The sequence below is a fragment of the Cupressus sempervirens genome, chromosome 4, assembly GCF_028749045.1.
Source record: "Cupressus sempervirens isolate cs-2001-9-10 chromosome 4, ASM2874904v1, whole genome shotgun sequence".
Lineage (NCBI taxonomy): Eukaryota > Viridiplantae > Streptophyta > Pinopsida > Cupressales > Cupressaceae > Cupressus > Cupressus sempervirens.
The window spans coordinates 23,132,618-23,154,175 of NC_143121.1; the positions used below are offsets into that span (position 1 = coordinate 23,132,618).

At 35.1% G+C, this 21,558-nt stretch overlaps 1 pseudogene; it reads left to right on the top strand.

The window, feature by feature from the left end:
* Positions 1-1,406: 1,406 nt before the first annotated feature.
* Positions 1,407-21,558, top strand: part of LOC149559727 (uncharacterized) — a 70,554-nt pseudogene continuing 50,402 nt past the window's right edge.

Consider the following 21,558-nt stretch of genomic DNA (forward strand, 5'->3'; position numbering starts at 1 on the left):
GACAATTCTTTCTCAGCAACAAAAGGTGCCAAGTGACAGGCAATTGGTGCTAAGTAAACTCAGCACACTAAGGAGCCAAGTGAGATTGGCAGTAAAGGGAGCTTGACACAAGAGGATGTTGAATAATCTCAGTGCAAAGTATTTCAAGTGAGCTTGGTCAACAAGAGACGAGCTTGGTTCCTAAAGTGAACACGGAGGAGCCTAAATGAGAAGAGGATGAGCTAAGTTAACATGTGAACTGAGCAAGTTAACAACAAACTTCTTGTCTGAACTTTTCCACCATTAAAACATAGAGAAGATAAACAACTAAAACTTGCAAGTATGAACTTCTCAAATACTAAGTACCATGCAATAATGAATAGAAAGGAGACAACAAAGAACCAATGCAACTAGATTGATAAGTATGCCTGCTTGCTTGCTTTCTATTCAACTAGGTTAAACTATTACAAAATCTAGGAGCATTCGGCTTCAACCACAAACTACAAAATACTTCAACAGATAAAACTAATCTTAAACTTATAGCACTAAAGGATGCATACAATAATTTCTCTGGAGAAATCACTGCTTCACAGGACAAACAAGAACAAACTTACAAAATGATAGAGAGATTGAACACATGATGTTGCAAACACTAAAACAGAACCTCCCTTTTGTCCTCTGAACTATGTTCTGAATATTCCTTTCACCTCTGCTCTAATATGTTGATCTTCTTCCTGTGTGTGCTCTCTTCTTCTCCTTTGTCTTAATCAAATGAATGAGCTTCATCCCTTTGACTTATCTCAAAAATGTTTTCCCTCTCTTTTTGAGTTTCAAACTCACCTACCGAGTTGAATGTTGTCAGGCATGTAGGTGGGCGTTTAGCTCCAGGGGCAACCTGTCATTGTCTTTTCAAATTTATGACAGCTTTATGTGCACAGTATGTAGAGAAGGGACAATGGCATTTGTCAATGGGTTTCTTAAATTTTAGGGATAAAATTATTTGAAAATTTTTTTTGGAAAAGGTGTATAGTCCTTAAATGGAAAGTGGAATTTCACTTATGTAAAGTAAAAAAATCTATTTTTTTATTTTTTTAACTTATTATATATATATATATATATATATATATATATTCGTTTGATAACAAAATGTATGTTTTTATCTAACATATATTATTTCTTACTTGAATGTCTTTCAAAATGAGAGGTTGTCAAGATAATTGCAATAGAAGAAATAGTGGGCAAACTCTTGAACATTTTATTTATTTATAAATAACATAATTGTATACTACCATCTAAATTTTTGGAAATAATGGTTTCCTCTATAAGAATTTTCGGTGGAGATGTCTTTCATTTGTCCTTAGTTCCCTGGCTTTATCACGAAGACACACTTAGCAGTCACATTATTACATACATCACTTCTATTTACCATGACGACCTTAAAAATGGTGGCGATCTCTTCCCCTTCCTCAACTACAATGACTTTTCTCCACTTTTCGCCAAAGCTAATTAACAAGTATTCTATCACTGCATCCAGATTTGGCACAAATAGTTTACCTTCTAGAGGACTGGTCTCTCACAATCATCCCATTTTTACGGTAAAAGTTAGCAGAAATAACAATGAAAAAGCTAAAGGATATAGAAATATGGCATCCAAATCAAGCGCAAATCCTCCAGAGATTACTTTAACTGCTAGAATTATTCAGCTCCTTAATCTACCAGTTGAGTTTCCCTTTTTCATCCTCTACATTATTTCGCTATTTTCGTAGAATGCAGTTGCAGGATTTATAACATCTGTTTCGTACAAAATTTAGAAGGTAAACCCCTAAAAAATACCAGAGGAAAAATAATCGATGAACTTAACGCTTCTTTCATTTTTAGTTACTATTCAAACCCCAAATTTTTTAGGACCTTCAGTTCATTCTAAACACAAATCTTTTCGAAAGCTTTAACAACGGATCAGATATCCTGACCGAAGATCTCAGATCCTTGGTTTCATTTTAACATAGAAATTTTTGAAAGATCTAATGATGAGTCGGATGTCCTGTGAGAGACCTCGTATATTTTTTGTTTGATTTTTCACACAGATATTTTCATAAAGCTCTCTGGAATAGTAATTTTCTAGGGCAATCACCTTCTAGTTATACTGTCGAGCATTATTGTAAGTTGCTAGCACAATACTCAAGTATAAGAAATACGAAGAAGCTATTGTAGCAATTTAAGTTTTTTCAAATAGAAAAAAAGTAACCCTATATTTTCAGAGGCATTTATACCTCCACACTGTTAAGCCAGTTACTTTTCATCATTGCGTGTATATTACTGGCCTCAAATAGAAAATAATAAATTGGGAGTGTTCGGAGTCACTTTCACCCCTTCGCCATTGAAAAACAGGGGACCCTTAAGATTTGCAGCTTTATGAGCAGTGGACAGGGAGCAGAGACTTTGGCTCTGGTCAATATGAGTTTCCTAATTTAAAGTAGTGTAACGCTTTTGGGATGCCAGGGAAAGTTTTCGAGATGCAGGGAAAATGAGCTTCATTTTCATTTTTAGGACAGCAGAGGGATGACCAGGGGATGGTGGCAAGGGGAGGACGAGCCAAAGAGGGGTGTTGTATAGTATACATATAGAACTTGAAATGCTAGTTATGAAATGATGTTTCAGTAGTTCACTAGAACATACCAAATTAAAATACTTGAACATAACAAAATTGTAACATGAATTAGAACCATTGACATTCAACAAAGTAACGTATTACATACCCAATAGTAACATTCAAAAATCAAAAATCAAATAGAAATTCAAGTATACATTCCAACGGCGGCATGGTTGCAAAATGATGGAGGTGGAGGTGCTTGGATACTCAAGTACTTAGTGCGGGAACGTCTTGAGGATGAGTACTTCAAGGTTTGGGAGGGGGTGTGAATCTCTGAGTTACACTGATTTAAAGTATTCCATAAAAATGGATTAGTCTTGAAATGGAAAATTGGAACGTTCTTATCTATAAGTTAGATATTTAAATATGTTTTTAATCTTAGACTAAGATTTAACTCTAGTTTATTTATTCATATTATTAGTGGATATAAAAAATTCAAGGAATAGTTAAGTATATTTTAGTTAAAAGTGATAATGAATAGTAATCAATTTTATAAATTTAGTAAAATTGATTAAATATATATTTTCTATTGAAATATATTGAGTAAAACAAAAATAATAGTAGAAACATTAAATAGTAATTAATTTTATAATTCAATAAAATTAATTAAATGATTTATTTATTTATTGAACTATGTTGAGTACTATATATATATATATATATGACAGTTCACATTTTAACTAAATATAACAAGGAGCTATAAATATAGAGTAACTTTGATTTCTATAGGAAATTTGAATTGGACTCTCAAAATAACACCAATTTGGGACTCAACATTAGTAATATTGAAAGGAGGTACACACTAAGAGCTCAAGCTTTGCAACACGAAATGTTTCAGGTTCTCTACGGTAGCCTCTCTCCCCTACACCCCAATTTTTTATTTTTGGCTTGATCTTGAATGGTACTAAGATCTCTGTAGTTACCCCGTTAGATTCTTTTACCGAATCTAGAGATTCTCTACCAAAAGCTTCCCACAAGATTGACTAGAAGAGTGCACTTTTGGGGGCCCACCTTGGCGAGTCATAATCCCTTCTTTTGGATTTTGTTACTATAAAAGAAGGCATTGAGATTACTCTCCCTAAACCTATTGTTGAGTGAACCATGGTTGACTTGAATTTGGCCTTTGTCAGGAGATTTTTCAGCTCTTGCCCTCCATTGATATAGTCAAGAAATGGACTTATGTCCAATGGAAGCTTAAGGGAAGTGTTGCAAGTCTCAGCTATATTGGTGGGTTGTTTTGGATTTGTTGTTTCTTTTTAGATTTAGTGCCTAAGAGGATCTCTCCCTAGTTCTCTCTAGCTCCTGAGTTTATGGCAAGCATTTCCCAATCGTGGTGTAATGGAGGTCGAGGTTTGATCCCTTGGCCTAACTAGGAAAGATGGCTCATGTCTGTGTCCAAGTTTGTGGACCGCCCCTTGAGTTCTAGAATGATTAGATCTTTAGGTGGGTGGGAGACTCCTTTAGACACTATATTTAATCAGAAATAGTTACTTTGACCAAATCTTAACTAGTATTTGCCAGATTTTGTGTTAATGTGACTATAAACAAGACTCTTCCCAACTTTGTGGTCCTCAAGTCTAAGTCTAAGAAATGGAAACAAGCCATTGTCTACAAGAATGCTACTCTTTTTTTTCCAAGGCTACAACTCTATAGATTGTAAGGCCCTAGAGACTAAGGTGTTGGAGCCTAAGCTTAAGGAGAAAATTCCATCCCTGACTATTTTGGATGTTGAGGTATTTAAGCCAAGAACTAGCCTAATTTCCCCCACTTCCCCAATTGCTACATTGGTTTCTATTAGTCTAGAAGAGGGTGAGATACCTCATCCTCCTCACCCACTTGGGGTGGAAGGTATATTGTGTTAGCATGAATTCTTCTAATATTCCTATGGGGGAGATCCTAGCATTAGAGAGACTATTAAAATGTCTATATGTTGCATTCATGATTGTTCTTGTCATTGATGTCAATATACTTTTGATTCTATCAAGACTAGAAAAGTAGTAGACAAAGACCGTGGTAGCATAGTTTGAGGATTAAAGATGAGGCTATGCACAGTCCAGGATGTGTTTTATAGAGTCTCTTGATGATGAGGATAAGTGTGCATGCAAAAAGTCAAAGACTGGTGACAGTTATTTGAGATTTATTGATGACTGTGAACAAATAGGGTTCCTGAGAAGCAATTTGAGATGTTTGGATTATATCTCCTGCCAAAGATAGAATCTGGTTACAAGCAATTAGAAAAAGGAAGAAGACATTATGAAGATGGTGTGGTTGAGCACGCTAAGTCATAAGTGACACGTGCGAAGAGTTATGAAGACAAAGAGCTGACAGTTTGTTGTAATTTTGTAACTAATGAAAAGATGTGATGTGATGTGTAATGTAGTATCTTAATGAGGTCCTATACTATAATTGTAATCGAAAAAGCCTCAAGGCCAACTCAATAATTAATATTAGAACTTGGTAGAAAGGGAAGATGTTTTCCTTGTTTGTAATGTGGTGATATTGTATGTGAAAGAGGGGATTGAAAGTGAAATGTGAGTGAACTTGGTTACAAGTTCCAACAAACCTTATATAGAAATCAAAAAAGTGGTTGTTGCAGTTAAGGCATAGTGAGTGAGGAAAGTACTTGGATCTGATAAAGAGTGCTAGAGGACAGTTGACTATTTGGTATTATTCTGAAAGGAATTCTACTAAGGCTATTTGGACAATGTGTTCAGTGGTCTTGCCCCGAAAGTTGTTTGGATAGCGAGTCCTTTTGCCTTCCACAACTCCTAACAGGGTTGGAATCTCCTCATAGGGATTCAAAGTCCCCCAATAGGGACTGACATGTACTGAATGTAATTCATTGACTACTAATAGGACCCATCCTCTTACAAAGGATTTATATATTAGTACATTATTTTTTGGGTACCATCCTCACCAAGGTTTTCCCTCTGATCAAGGGTTTCCCTAGTTAACAAATATGGTGTTATTGTGTATGAGTATCTTTCCATGGTTATTGCATTTGATGATTTCATGCTTTAGATTTAATGAGGTTATTAAAAGTTTTTGTGATCAGATAACTAGTTCACTCCTACCCCCTCTCAGTTATCTTGGCAAACTTTACTTTCTAACATCTTGTGTTGCTACCTCTCAACCCCATCTAAGATTAAATGCAATGTTTAGTCCTCTAACTACATTTTGACACCTATTGGAGCTATGGATATCCTTAAGGAAACAACTTTTGGAGAGAGTATCCTTTCTATTGGGTTCATTACAGTTTCAAATGATGTTGACCCCCCTATTGTTGAGGAAGTTAGGTCGATCCTCCTCTTACTAAGTAAGGCCTCAAACTCAATTGATGCTAAGGGAGAGTGGAAAAAACTATAGAAAAAGACATGGAAAAGAAATAAAGTGTTGACTTGGAGAAAAAGGTGGGAAGACCCTTAGAGAGGGTGGACAATTCAACTCGGATCTAAACTAGAAAGGTAAAAAATGATCTTCCTCTCCAAGGGTGTTAGTGTTAGAATTATTTGTCATTGCACCAAAAGTTTGAACTATTAATTCCCAATACAAATGAAAAATTTAACCCAATCCATGGGAGGCAATATGTTACAAATTTCCAAGGAGATGTTGACCACCAAGTCAACAATCTCCCCTTTAGCGTCGACTGAGCCTTCAACACCCACTAAAGGGAGACTCGAACCCATGACCTAAGGCCCTAATACCAATTGTTGGAATCATTTTCTATTGTGCCAAAGGCTCAAACTATCAACAATTAGGGGTGTTAATAGCCAATATGCAATATGCTATTAGATAGTACATTATATATTATAAGATTGATATCTTATTGTTGCAAGGAGTTAAAATGTCATATATTGTTTTTGTTGAAATGGTGTGGAGGTTATGGCCTGAGTTTGATATCTTTGATTTTGAAGCTATGAGGGTGTTTAGAAGCATTGTGACTTTATAAAACCCAACCTATGTTGAAGGGGAAGCTTTTTCAATCTCCCAAAGTTATATTATTGTCTCCTTCAAGAGAAATTTGGAATAGTGACACCTTTTCAATGTGTGTGTCTTTAACACTCACTTGGTTAGGTTGGCGTTGTAGAGGGTTGTGACCCATAGTTTTGCAGATAATCCAACTGCTAAGTATATATTTGTAGTAGACTTCAACACCCTATTGTTTTCTGTTAGAGAAATTGTGTGGTTTAATCGATTACAGTGACAACATGGTAGATATGTCTAAATTTGTCAACAATGTTGGGCTCTATGATCTAGAGTTGATTAGCAACCCATTCACTTGGTCTAACAACATAAAAGGTGCTCATCTCATCCACGTAAGACTTGATCGCTTCTTGATTTCCTCCTATGGGGACTTAAGAACAGCTTCCTCCCTTTTTGTGCTACCTAAAACTATATTATACCATAACCTCTTACTATTCAAATGGTTGGATAAACCTGGTGTGAGCTCTACTCCCTTCAGATATAAAATCATGTGGGTCTCCCATATGATTTTTTGTGATATGGTGAAAAATTGGTGGTCCACCTTGATCAAGGGGTATGTTATGTTTCATATTGTGAAGAAGCTCAAGATTATTAAAGGTAAGGTGAAAGGATGGGGCAAAAAAAATTCTAGGGATATTTTCAAGATTAAGAAAGACTTATGTTGGAAATTTGATGAGCTTTAGTAGCAAATGGTGTTGGGTGACATTTCCCCTACTCTTCACATGGAAGAGGTAGATTACAAGACTAAATAGAAGAATACTATGGCTAATGAAGAGTTTTTTTGGAAACAAGGGTTGTACATTCAATGGCTTGTAGAGGGGCATCATAACTCTATTCTTTCATAGGTTTTCCAGTAAACATAAAAAGAAAACTACAATTAACTTTTTATTGAATGAGATTAGGGTGATTATCTCTAACCCATTTCAACTTGGATCCTTAGCTTCAGGCTACTTCTTATAGCTTTTCACCAAGGTCAATTATGAGGACATCTCAATTCTTCAAGATCAGCTCCTCACTCCCTCATGCAGGTAGTTTCTAGTCAAGATAATGACTTCTTTTTCTCCAAGGTCTTTGATGATGAAATCTAAGTGGTTTTCTTTTCTATGCATTCTTACAAATCCATTAGTCCAAATGACTTCCCTCTAACCTTCTTCCAAGAATTTTGGGACATCAATTATGATGTTATTAGAGCTGCTAGAGATTTTGTTAGAACAAGTAAGCTATTAAGACAACTAAATGATAACCACATTATTTTTGTCCCAAAACACAATGATATGAAATCTCTTCATGATTTCAAACCTATAAGTCTATGTAATACCTTCTACAAAATTCTCACAAAGTTTTTGGTGAACAAAATTAAATTGCTTATGGATAAGATTATCTTGACCCAAACTAGAAGGAGTTTGTCTTGAGTAGGCACATCTTGAATATTGCCATCACAACACATGAAATAATTCACTCCATGGATCATAGTAAAGGGGTATGGATCTTAAACTGGATATCTCCAAGGCATATGATTAACTGGCTTTTCCTCTAGATGGTGTTACTTACTATTGACTTCAATTGATCTTTTGTTTACATTATATGGGACTGTGTGGAAATTGTGAAGTTCTTTGTCTTGGTCAATGGTAAACCCAAGGATAAGTATTCTTCAGGCAAAGGGTTGAGATAGGGGGATCCCCTCTCCCCCAACCTCTCATCATGGTGGTTGAAGTCTTAACATGTAATATGATGTACTTGTTTGACTTGGGGAGAATTTATGGCATTAAACCTACTTCTACCCTTTCCCCCTAGGTTCTTCAACAATTTGTGGATGCCACCTTCTCCTTTGGCATCTCTTCTTTGGTTGAGGCATGGGAATGGAAAAGCTTCTTGGTTTGATATGCCTATGTCTCAAGATAATGTATCAACTATAAAAAATTGGGGTTTTCTTCTTCGACATTGTCCCAGATGTTCAATGTAAAGTTCTTAATAATGTGGGCTACCAATTCACTAGCCCCCCTCTACTTACCTTGGCCTCTCGTTAACATTTAAAGATGTCAGATAAAAATTTGGAACTCTACTCTAGAGTGTTCCCAAAAAAATCTTGTTGGGTGGAAGGGAAAGCTCCTCAGTCGTGCTAAGAAACTTAAATTGCTTGCTTCTTCTCTACATGGGATCTCTATTTATTTTATTTCTCTCTTTAAGATTATAGGATCTATGGTTGACAAACTTGAGAAAATCCAACACACCTTATGGTATGGAAGTGAAGAGAAAAATAAACTCCTACTTTTTTGTTGGGATAATGTTTTCCTACCCAATTTCCTCAGGGTCCTTGTTAGATACAAAATTATTAGTATCCTCATGACAAAAATTTCTTGGAAGATGGTGATTGGTGTAAAATTATGGAGGTGAAATACCTTAATAGAGGGTGTTTTACCAAGCTCTTTATTGCTAGAGGCTTGCCCCATGGTTCTTAAATATGGAACAACATACTCAAGTGCAGGAGCCTTCTATTAATAGGAGTGAAATTGTGATTGGGAAATGATAAAGATATATGTTTCTGGGAGGATAAATGGTTGGTCAATGTTTCTCTAGAAACTAGGAGGTTCTACCCCTTGAAAAGAATTATCATCCCTTATGTAATGCCCCACCCAGAGATCCTTGGAACAAGGATAAATAAAAGGCAAGATTTTTTTTTTACAAGTATGAATGCAATGACAACATCATATAGGGATCACAAAGATCGCAATGGAAGACTTAACCACAATCCCATCAACCAATGAATCTCCAAACACCACTACCAAGACACGCTCAAACAAAAAATGAACTACAAAGATGACAACACAACTTAAAATATTAGATCTATCAAATCACAAAAAAAAAAAGCAATCCTAAAGGGTGCGTAAAAGTCCAAATTATGTTCTTCAAAAAATAGTGGAGATGCCCCCTATTTTTTGCACAAGAGAATTTACAACTGAAAGTCTTGTGTGAGGAAGTACCCCTTTGCGTGAGAAAGTACACCAAGCCACATAAGGAAACGCCATCTCACATGAGGAAAAAATGGGTCTAGTAGCCAAAATGCACTACATTGGTGCTAAGGTTCATGTGAGGAAGTGCAACTAGCCCTGCGAAGAAATGCAAGGAACCATGCTAAACTTCCACACTCTTGTGCGATCAAGTAAAATCTCGCGCAAGGAACCATAACAAAAAACTAGGAAAACAAGGAATGGAAAGCAAGAAAAGTATTTCCTCCACACCAGGGAGTACCAAATCCACTAATCAAGGCATAGACACTTAAACATAATAACTAAAATATGGAAACTACATCTAACCATCTAAACATGGTAGTAAAGGAAACGTATTGAAAGCAACATCACAATGAATGAACATAACAAAGCTCATGCACAGTTCCTCACAACCATAATAGCACCATGAGACCTCGAAGGCCCTAGCCATCCCCCACGCATAACATCCCAAACTGCCCACTAGATAGTCAGAGTTGTCTTATGAGGGTGTCATTACTAAAGTGTAATAATCATCATAAGAACAGAAAATCTAAAATGCTAATCCACTAAGAAAAAGATACTCCAACTAAGCAAATGATATCATCAAATCATATGCTAAAAACCATAATAAGGGAATGCACAAAATAACTAACATCATCTAAACATGATATTCAAGCATTCTAATGAAAGCATAAATCACAAGGAAATATACTCTGAATAAACCAAAATACCAAGTGAACATTGAGCATCAGTCACACTGGAACAATAGACTATCTCTGTACACCGGTCCCCAACATTGGTATAGGTAGCTACACCTCCCAACCACATGAAACCGATAGGTCCACTCCCTTCATGCTAATGGAGATAATGATCCAACCACAAACACACATAAAACAAATGTCCATGGCTAACACTCACGCTAAACACTAATGATTGAAACCAAGATAATGAGATAATGTAAGTACTATAGGTCCTAGTTAGACACTCAATAGATAACTATGTAGGGGTTGACAACATGGAGAGTCACTGGGCATCAAATAGTCCAAGCTAGTATTGGTAGCATCAACTTCCCAATAGAAGGCACACAATCTTGGTAGCATCAACTTCCCAACATAAGGTGGATAATCCAACTTTTAATTATCTTAAATTATTTACCTAGTTAATTTATTTAGTTATCACTTAATTAAAACTTCCTTTACCAAGCCATTGGGCAATGGTCACCAGGCTACAAGATAGAATCCTCCTCCATGGTGCTACCCTACCCTAACCATGCTCATCCAAAGATGAGTTCCCATAGGCATGCATACTCCCAACCCAACCCCAAATGATCATAACTCCACTGAAATAGAAATAGGAGCTTGGGCATTATAAGTTACCCAAAAAATGCACACACACATGCTCATGTGTGGTGCACCACCATCATGAAGATCATAACACAAGGACTAGATGAGAACATAATGAAAAAATAATACTCAACCAAAAATAGACTTGGGACAACGGATGTGGCATGCATCTCAATGCAACATAAAAGAACAAAAATGATCTAACTAACATCCCAACAGATGATCCAAGTCCATGACCAACATCATGCCAAGAAAACCTAAGAAAACAAGGCAGCACACAAATCAAGGTAAAAACCCCAAAACTCAAAAACTTTAAAATTAAAACCCATTTGGATCTTAGGCACAAAAGCCACGAAAATTCAATAAAATTTGGGTTCAAACACTATAAGCAAAAATGGCCAACATAACAGTGTGAAACCCCAAGCCCTAATCCCAAAAACTAGGAAAACATTCATACCTGACCAACCAAGTAGAACTAGCAAACAGAAATGGAGGGGAACACTAGTTCTCAGCCTCCTAACAAATAGCTACCAGAAACATAACTAGAAATGGAGCTAAAATACAAAAATGGGAGAGCCCTACTTGATAGCAAAAGGGGTAGAAACAAAAAATAGTTGGATAAAATAAATATCTCGTAGAAGCTATCGAAAACTATGGCAAAACAAGGTCTCCCCAAGTTGGATCCAATGAGACCGATCTCATGAAGATCTCACGCCCGTAGCTCTCACAACGAATAGAAACGTAATCCTCTAGAAGAGGATTTTGGAAAAAGCTATCAAATTCTCAATTTCCAAAAGTGAGAAGTGAGGAATTAATTTTCTCTCTCAAAACTTATTCACTTTTCGAGTGAATAATTGATTAGGGTAAATAAGTAGTTAAACTAGTTAGACCCCAAATCAACCCAAACAAAAATAGGCTATTCCAAGTACAATTTGAGTTCATTTATGGCAAAGCTACTAGAAATTTAAAATCAATTAAATAAATCTCGAAAACCCAAAAATCACAAAATTTCCTTAATAGCCTTCGCAACAATGTGAACCTCTAAATGCACATACATGTTCACAGATCTAATCACATAATGCAAATGAGTTCAGATTTATCAAATCACTGGACGGTTTAATTTAACATTTAAATAAGATATGTTGACCATACAGGGACGACATTGATAAATATGAACAGTTGAATCACTAACTCCATGTGCCACTACCATGGATATAAATCCTACACACTAAAACACATGATCAAGTGCAATTGCATATAAAAACATAGTCAAAGAAATAATTGCATTAAATCACCTAATTTAACCATTTATTCAATTATATTGAAATAATCCATTTACGTCACTCATGTTCACATAAGCATAATGAAGCAAGAATGAAGTAAATTAACCATATCATTAAATTCATCACATAACATAATCAAAGATATGTCCAAATACTGAATAACCATGTATCATCATAAAACATATTGTCATCTCAAAATGGCATCAACATGAAAATATGATCAACTGCACAACATAGTAGTATAGCATCTATGATACTAAAATCAAAGTATAACATTTGACCCTTAGGTCATCTCAACTACAGAAATAATAACATGAGTAGTAAGTATCTCTCGAATCAAAATAAACAAGGTACAGACTGTAAACACGAGAGGCACTACACCTTGCATTGGTAATTTGATTATAAATTATCTAGACCAAGGTCAATGGAAGGACCTCCCTACATTGTTGATTGATAGACCTGATATGGGCCAAGATGTTTTGGACCTTATGACTTTGTTGCTAAACGTCAGGGTCCCTATGTTTGATAATGTTGATAGAGTGCTTTGGTCTCCCACTCAATTGGGAGATTTCTTGTTCAAATGTACCTACTCTCTTCTCATTAAAGAGCTTCATGACCCAAGTAGTTGGAAAATGGCTAGGACACAACTTATTTCCAAGGTCATTTTTTTCTAGTGGTTGTTTTGTTGGGAAAATCCTAACCCTGGACAATCTAGTTAAGTGAGGTTTCAATTTGGCCAATAAATGCATCTATTTTTAAAATAAGGAGGAAAACATTAATCACCTATTTCTTCACTCTGATTTTGCCTCTAAGATTTGGGAGTAGGTCTTTTCAAACCAAATATGCAATGGGTAGTAACTTTTGACATACAATAATTCACTAGGGACTAGCATTATCCCTTCATTCATCCTCTTATCCAACTTCTTTGGTAGAGAATCCCCCCTCATGTGTTTTGGTGCATTTGGAAGGAACCTAATAGTAGAATCTTCAAGGATTCTACATTAGCACATGATGTTGTGCTCCACCTCGATCACAAACTCCTCCACAATAACATCTTGATTTCCCTTTGGGAGAGCCCTAGGGGGAGGAGTCCTTTGGGACTAAAAAGGACATGTATGTCAAAGCTTCTTATTTTGGCTCCCTCCAAGGCCATATTGTCAATCACGTGAAAGATATGACCCTTCTTTAGGGGCTTAAGTTTACCCTCTTTATAAGTACTAGAAAAATTGAGGTCAAGGGTGACTCTAAAATCATAATTGATGACATTGAAGGCAAGCCTTAGACAAGATGGGATATTGAATGCATTGTGAGAGATATACAAGGGGTCCTCTCTAGATTTATGGAGATCAAATTTATGCACACTTATAGGGAGAGAAACTCTATTGTTGATTCCATGGTTGTTGTTGGTTTGTGGTTTGATGGATTACCATGGTGGTATGTTATCAATCATCTCTCAGAGTCCACCCAATGCCTCATCCTATAGGAGGAGTGTAACATACGAAATGTTCAGAATGGCATGTGACCCCACTTGTAATGTTAGCCTTAGTTTTGGTGCTATTGGGCACACCATAGATCAATCTAATGTTGCCTTTTTTTTAACTTCAAATTCATGACAACGAATTATCATCGGCTACACTATGTCTTGGGCATTGTTTTTCCTATGATTACGTGGCATTATTCTTATGTGTGCATTATTCTTATGTGTGCATGTTTGGGTAGAGGTATAAACATTATTTATTATGCAACTATCTTAGAATGGCAAATTTTGGTAATTTTTTGAGGTGGTTAGGTTTTCTGCAATTCGGCAATGCCCCTTTTAAAGATTTTCCTAACTTTTGTGATTGTTGGAACGTGTCTTTGTGCATTGATTTCTAGACGAAGCTTTTGTTTCATCATATAGAAATGCATATTTATAATGGTGCTTGCATTTCTTACACTCTATGACTCAATCTATCCTTGGTTTTTTTCTTGTTGGATTGGCTTTTGTGAGACTTAGTTGCCTTGGTTATTGTCCTTACTTTGTGATATTAGAAAAATAGGGGGTGATAGGAATAGAATTGAACTTGACAAAATTTATTAAAAGCATAAGAATGATCCTATGGTAATGTTTGTCAGTAAAGAGGGAGGAATTCTCCCTTTCATGGAGAATATGAATAGTTATGATGAGCTCATCTCTCGTTAATTTGCTTCCACTTGGAATGAACATAGGGTATCTATGAATGGATTCTTATTTGAGATTAATGAGGAGGTGATTATGAAAGACACTAGGCTCTCCACTAAGGGTAGTAAATGGAAAAGGATGAGTCACATCTATGACCAAGTCAACCTGAATAAATTCTTTGGGGCACCTAATGAGAAAACTGTTAAGAAGCAAGGCAACTTTAGCTATGAGGAGTTACTCGACATCTAGCCTAAGGCATGTGACCTTGTTATGAAGTATTTTACTTTAGAAGGCCATTATGGGGTTTTTAATATTTACCACCTCTCGTTCCTTAATCATATGAGCAACACAATTATCTCCACCACATTCTTGTTACTGTATTCTATGGAAAGCAATGTTGCTTTTTTTTTGAAGCTAAAGTTTAGGGGAAGAATTATGTTATTCTTTACCAAGGTTTAATGTATTGTCTTTACAAGTTCCATTTGGCCCTTAGCCCTTTGCTCAATTTCTCTATTCAAATAGTCTTGTACCAACCCTTACCTTTGTTAGAATGGTGAATCAGTTATCCTCAGTTCCAAATGTTCCAATTCAAATTTTGACCACTTTAAACAACTTAAATCTACTCATTAATCCACTTGGTCTCTATAGTAATTTAATAGTAACATTAACATGTAGTTCACCATCTTAGTAACAACCAAATTGCATAATGTAAAGTAATAAATAGTAAAACATATCAAACACCATTCACACAAGTATGACACTAGGATTTAATGTGGAAACCCAATTTCAGAAAAACCACCAATAAAATGCTACCAATTTTTTACTCTTCTGAAGTGAGCTCAATTAAGAGCCAACCTATTAAAGGTTACAATACACACTGTTAGGTGTGACCCTGTTAAAAGATTTAATCGCCCTGTTAGGAGTGACCTAGCTAGAGGGCTTAAGAACATCCCATTAGATTTTTACCTTGATTAAAGAATTTACAAATGAATTTTAGGTCAACCTTGATTAAAGGATTTCGACTGATACAATAGTTAGAAAGTAACAATAGGTTGATTTGATAAAATACAACTCACTTTGAAAATATAGATCACAATGTAGCTCATTCGCTGATTCATTGATTGGCCCTCATTTTCATCTCCATCACTGATTTTCTTAGAAACCCTTCAGCAATCACACTTCTTATCTGTTATGCTCTTCACAACCTTTTACTCAAGTTCACCAATCAAAAAAATCAACAACTAATAACCTTTCTAGGTTAATCCTTATGCCTCCTTAAATAGGTAGCTTTGATCTTTTTGTCATTTAAACATCACTATTGATCTTAAGGTTAGGTCAGATTCATTAAATCCTTCCATCTTTTTGTTTCATCCTTCTCCTTTTAGAGACTTATAAAAAATTCTATTGGAATCCATGCCTAGGAACACAAAAATATGGTTTATCATGCATTAGATACACCAGGTCATCAATCCTTATCCTTCATGCATTTTGACCAATCTAAAAATTCAACCGTGTCGACAGGGAATCTCAATTTCTTCACAAAATACCAAACTTTTGACACTTGATCATCACTATGTTCCTCAACCTCGGTCATCATTAGACAACTCAGTCATCACTAAAGTGTCTTGCTTGGCTTATATTGTGTTAGCTCAATCTTTACTGATGCTTGGTCAACACTAGATCTTTCTCAGTCATAACTATCACTCGGTTGATACTAGCATTGCTTGAATCCTTCTTTAAGTTCCTTAATATTTTTCTCTATTACTCAATTTAGCCTATACATTTTGTCTTCCATTGATCATCTCTTCTAGGCTTCAACCAAAATGTCTTCTCTACTTAGTATTATGAATAAACAACAAACTATCTTATCAATGTGCCAACTAATCAAATGCCCATTGTAGTTCCATATAGCTCAACCTTTCCACTAGGTCATCTTGTTATCCCTTCTTTTAAAATCCTCTTCATCAATCAACTGATATGGAACTCTGCTTAGGTAGCAACTATATCACCAATAAGGTTTGACATCAATGGAAACATAACAATTGTTCCAATTGTAGTTTCCAACAACCTTTGCTCTTAGGTTCCACCCATGACCAATACCTCCTCCCTCCTTCTGGGTCAGGTAGAAAGCATTGAGTTAAGATCTCATTCAATAGCATAAAGTCTAATGATATTTCCTATGTGTTAGAGTCTCCTAAGAAAATTAAGAAGAAAAAATCCAAGAACCCCACCCTTGAACTCCAAACCTTTAAAAAAGCTTTAAAAAATTGTATATGATGTTGACTTTAAGGTAGAAGTTGTTGAAACCCCTCACCATTATAACATGATTACTAAAGAAAGAGCAAAACATGTCATTAAAGAACTTATCATTGAGGACTCAGAGGAGTTTGAAGTTAGTCATGAGAAAGACTCAGAGAAGGGTTCCTCCTATAGGGCCTCTGAAATCCTGAAACCTAATATGTCCCCTACTACCTTGGTCAATTCACCCTCTCTTCCCCCTCTTCTAAAGTAGACATTGGAAATATTACCATTGAGGAAGTGTAGACCAAGGTGTAGAAGTTGATGAAAGATCAACCCCACAGCTCCCAAGAATCACTTGCATGCAAACACCTATCACCAAAAGAGAGAAGAAAAAGCTATGGAGGCTGGAATTGCTAGATCCATAGATGAGACATTCTTGATAAGAAAAAAGAGAAATTTCTATTATTAAAAGTGAATTAATTAATTAAAAAGAGATCAATCCTTATAAAATGAGATCAAAACCCTAACAAGTAAAACCTAGGTTGCATGATAATTAATAAAAGAATTAATTATTATATGCCCAAAGTTTAGCTTAAGTAAACTAGAGATAATAAGTGACTTAATAACTAAATCAATATGATTTAATTAATAAGAAAAAAAATTATTACTATAACACCCCCCTTAAGATAAACTTAGGGAGTAGCTAAAAACTTAGAAACTGCTACTAAAAGTAAATTTGGGTCTCGACAACAAGGCCTAATGAGGTACCCAAGAAAAATCAAATCTTTGAAAAGAGGAGAAATAGAGAAAACCACATGGGAAAAACCCTACTCCAAAAAGAGATGGAAAGAATGTTTCACAAGATAGGAACAAAAGGATGATCATGAAGAACACCACTGAAGCATGAAGTTGCAAACACTACCAAACTGTTGATCTGAAGAACCTCCACTATATAGAACATGACTAGGTAGAGAAGACTAAGTCTGAAGAGCTGATCAATCAAAGATAGAAGTTATCTTCATGGCCTCTAAAAAAAGGAATGAAAGAATGTCTATATTGTATATGATCAATCTCATGGAAATGCATAGGTATCTAGCCACTGCAATCGCCTAGTGCATAGGATCAAATACTAAATAGATATCTCACTTCATCGAACCAAGAAAGAAATAGAACCAACATAACCCCCATATAATGCTAAGGGCTAAGACATGAACACTAAAATAGAATGTAATATCTCCTGCAGAAAAAACCAAGAACTTCGAGAGTGCAAAAGAAGTACAAACACCTATAATAACACATGTCATTGACACAGCACAAGGCTAATGTCATCGAAGGAACACTCACTTGAGAAAGAAAGATGGAGAATATGGCCAACATGAAACACCCCAACACATTTTATAATATAGTGCAAGTACAACAAAACACAAAGATGTGCAAGATCCTGAAATGCAATAGACCTACACTTTATCTCAAGGCATTTGTACAAAAGGATGTCAACAAAGATCAAAAGAGACATAAGATGATATAAGAGATAGTACAACCCATAAAAACTCATCTAAAGAAAATAAATTGATCTTCAAACTTGAAACAACCAAAATATCCACCAGATTGCAAAAAAACAAAAAACTGAATGAGATGTGCCTAGAGCAGAATCTAGAAAATAGGATGCCTCAAGATATGTCTTTTAGAGTGCAAAATAGAACCTCTAACATTGACTCCATAAATTGACAACCAAATAGCATCAAAAGTCTGATAAATTGCACCATCACGACAGGCTTAGAATCAGATTTATGACAATATCTCATTTTTGAAAAACAGAATCTGAATGAGAAAGTTATGGCATAAAAACCACATGTAGCTCAAAAAAGCATTCGAAGGACAAAATTTAAAAAATCACTGCCTTAGAATCTATTCTAAAATGCCTTGTAAAACATGCCCACCAATACTAGAAATTACCTCGGGAAGCATGCCAATTTCATACCAAAATGGTCTTGATTTATGTGCCAAAAATTTTGGTTCATGTGCGAAAAATATCAGTTTGCGTATAAAATTTTTGATTTGTGTGCCAAAAAAATTTGATTTACATGCAATTTCTTTTTTTGGATTTTCATATCAAAAATCACAAAATCGGAACCTTGGGAAACTTGCCCAATATCAGAGCAATATATTTTTTGCCTCAAATTTCAACTGTGTCCAAAGTGGACAAACTTATATGAAAATAGGGGTTTTTGGATGCTTAGAACTCAACGGTGATGTTCATTTGGGCTCAAAGTGACCTAAAGATCAGTGACCACCAAGATTCAATACAAAATAACTTTGAGAAATGAGAACATCTAAAGGAAAAAAAATAAAATCTGAAAGCCAAGCCAGACCTCTCATAAATAGAACAAGGGCATGAAGATATGAAGCTCTGATACCATGTAGAAGTTGATGAAAGATCAACCTCATAGATCCCAAGAATCACTTGCATGCAAACACCTATCATAGAAAGAGAGAAGAAAAAACTATGGAGGCTAGAAATGCCAGATCCATAGATGAGAAATTCTTGATAAGAAAAAAGAGAAATTGCTATTATCAAAAGTGAATTAATTAATTACAAAGAGATCAATCCTTGTAAAAGGATATCAAAACCTAACATGTAAAATCTAGGTTGCATGATAATAATTAATAAAAGAATTAATTATTATATGCTCAAAGTTTAGCTTAAGTAAACTAGAGATAATAAGTGACTTAATAATTAAATCAATATAATTTAATGAATAAGAAAAAACTTTATTACTCTAACACAAGGTGGCCCCCTTTTGTAAATAGGAAATGACGATATTGCAAGTAAGTTTATTCTCCAAATTGTTGGTCTAGAAAGTGCAATTAAACAACTGAAGGATGATGTTGCAAGCCTAAAAAATAGGCTTTAAAATGCTAGTAAATTCTTCCTAAAGGTGATGCACGTGTCTACCTCCACCCTTTGCCTTCTGCAGGAGAAAGAGCTCAACAAAAAGATGGTTGACGATGATAACAATAAAGACCTTTTCAAATTCCCTAATGAGGAATAGGCCAACATCTTGTTGTCTAAAAGGCTTGGGAGGGATGGCTGATGTTATTTATGGATGTCTCTTTTTTTTATGGTTTTACTAGTCATGGTTGTTGTTTTAATGTTATATTTGGTATCTTGAATGATAAGTTTAACTTCTTATGTTTCTACCTTGTGTGGCATATTATTTTAAGACTTCTTATGATAGCTTTGGCTTAGTTAATAACTAGTTATATGATTCTTTCTAGTGGATCGGTGGTTTTTGGAAAATTATTTTTGATAGAGATAGAAGGTGGATGTTGTTAATCTATATCTTCTAAGTATTGGTAGATGCGGTTAATATGTTGCTAATTTCTTTCTAGTGCGTCGTGAATTTGTACCTCGAGTCAACACTATCTTTTTTGTTGCTTCTTTTTTATCAAAAACACAAATTTGACATATCAATTCTACTGTTTCTTATATTTTAAGGTACTATTATGTATTAGTGCATGCTTCATTCATGTTTTCATATGAATATTTTAAGTTTTTCTACATATTTTACTTTCCCTATTGTTCCATAATTTTTCTCTTTAATGTCCCCAAATTTGACAAAAAAAATTGTTGTTGTGGAAACTCATCTCCCATATCATGTTATACTCATCCTAAAATTTGTAACCTTGCATATTGCTATAAGTCATATGTGAAATGAAAAACAAATTGCATATCATAGACTATAAAAAGACCCATCCATTCTTAACTTAATGTTAATTATTTATCACATTTGATGAAACCTAATTTCTATAGCTACCTTTCTATTAATAAAAAAAGATAACAATATATTGAACAATATATTTTTGAAAATATAGCTCATTTTACTATAATTAAAAACATGTATTGTATCAAAATATATATGCATTTCTTATTTGAATATTTTTCAAAATGGGAAGTTGTCAAATGATGGATTAAAAAAAGAAAGAAAAAAAGAAATTATGGATGATCGATGGGCTAATTAACTTTAATGCTAAAAATTATTTGGAACAAAGGAAACTCTTAAGATAGTTCCAATTGAGGAATGTTGGAATCACCATTGTCATTACACCAAAAACTTGAGCTTTCAATGAACATGAAAACAACTAGAGACAAGGATATACGGGAGGAAGTTGAGAACATGTCACAAATCCATTGGTCTATGCTAAACAATACCTTCACCTAGAGGGGATGGGGGAACCAACCTCCCAACAATCCCCCCTCAGCATGACCTAAGGGATTTGAACCTGTAACCCAGCACTTTGACACCACTTATTGGAATCACCATTGTCGTTACACCAAAAGCTTGAGTTGTCAATGAACATCACAATAGCTAGAGACAAGGATCTACGGGATGTGGTTAAGCACATGTCACAAATCCATCAATCTATGTTGAACAATACCTTCACCTAGAGGGGATGGAGGTACCAACCTCCCAATAAGGAAATAGCCTAATGCATATGCAAATAGGAAAACATAAAGTCTTTAAAGACATGCAACAACCACCCTTATTTTCAAGGATCAAAAAGCTAAGCTAGACCAAACTAGACTAGTAAGGTCAAGGAGATTTCTTTTAGTCAAGAGAAAAAGTACCAAATAACTTGGACCCAAATGTTGAGCATTCAAAACTTATTTAGTGATGTATGCAAAGAAATAGTAATGCAAGAACGACACCTTAGATGACCTAAAGTATCTTACAAATGTTCAATGAGTTTCATATGTTGCAAAACTTAGTAAAAAAACAAAAAATGTTAAGTTCATCCATTGACAAGGTGAAAATGGTCATAGATCATGGAAAAAATGTAATATCTTGTAAAAACTGCAAACTTCAAGGAAAACACACAACTACCAATTTCCCAATCTACTAGATAATACAAATAAGAGTAAGTAAGT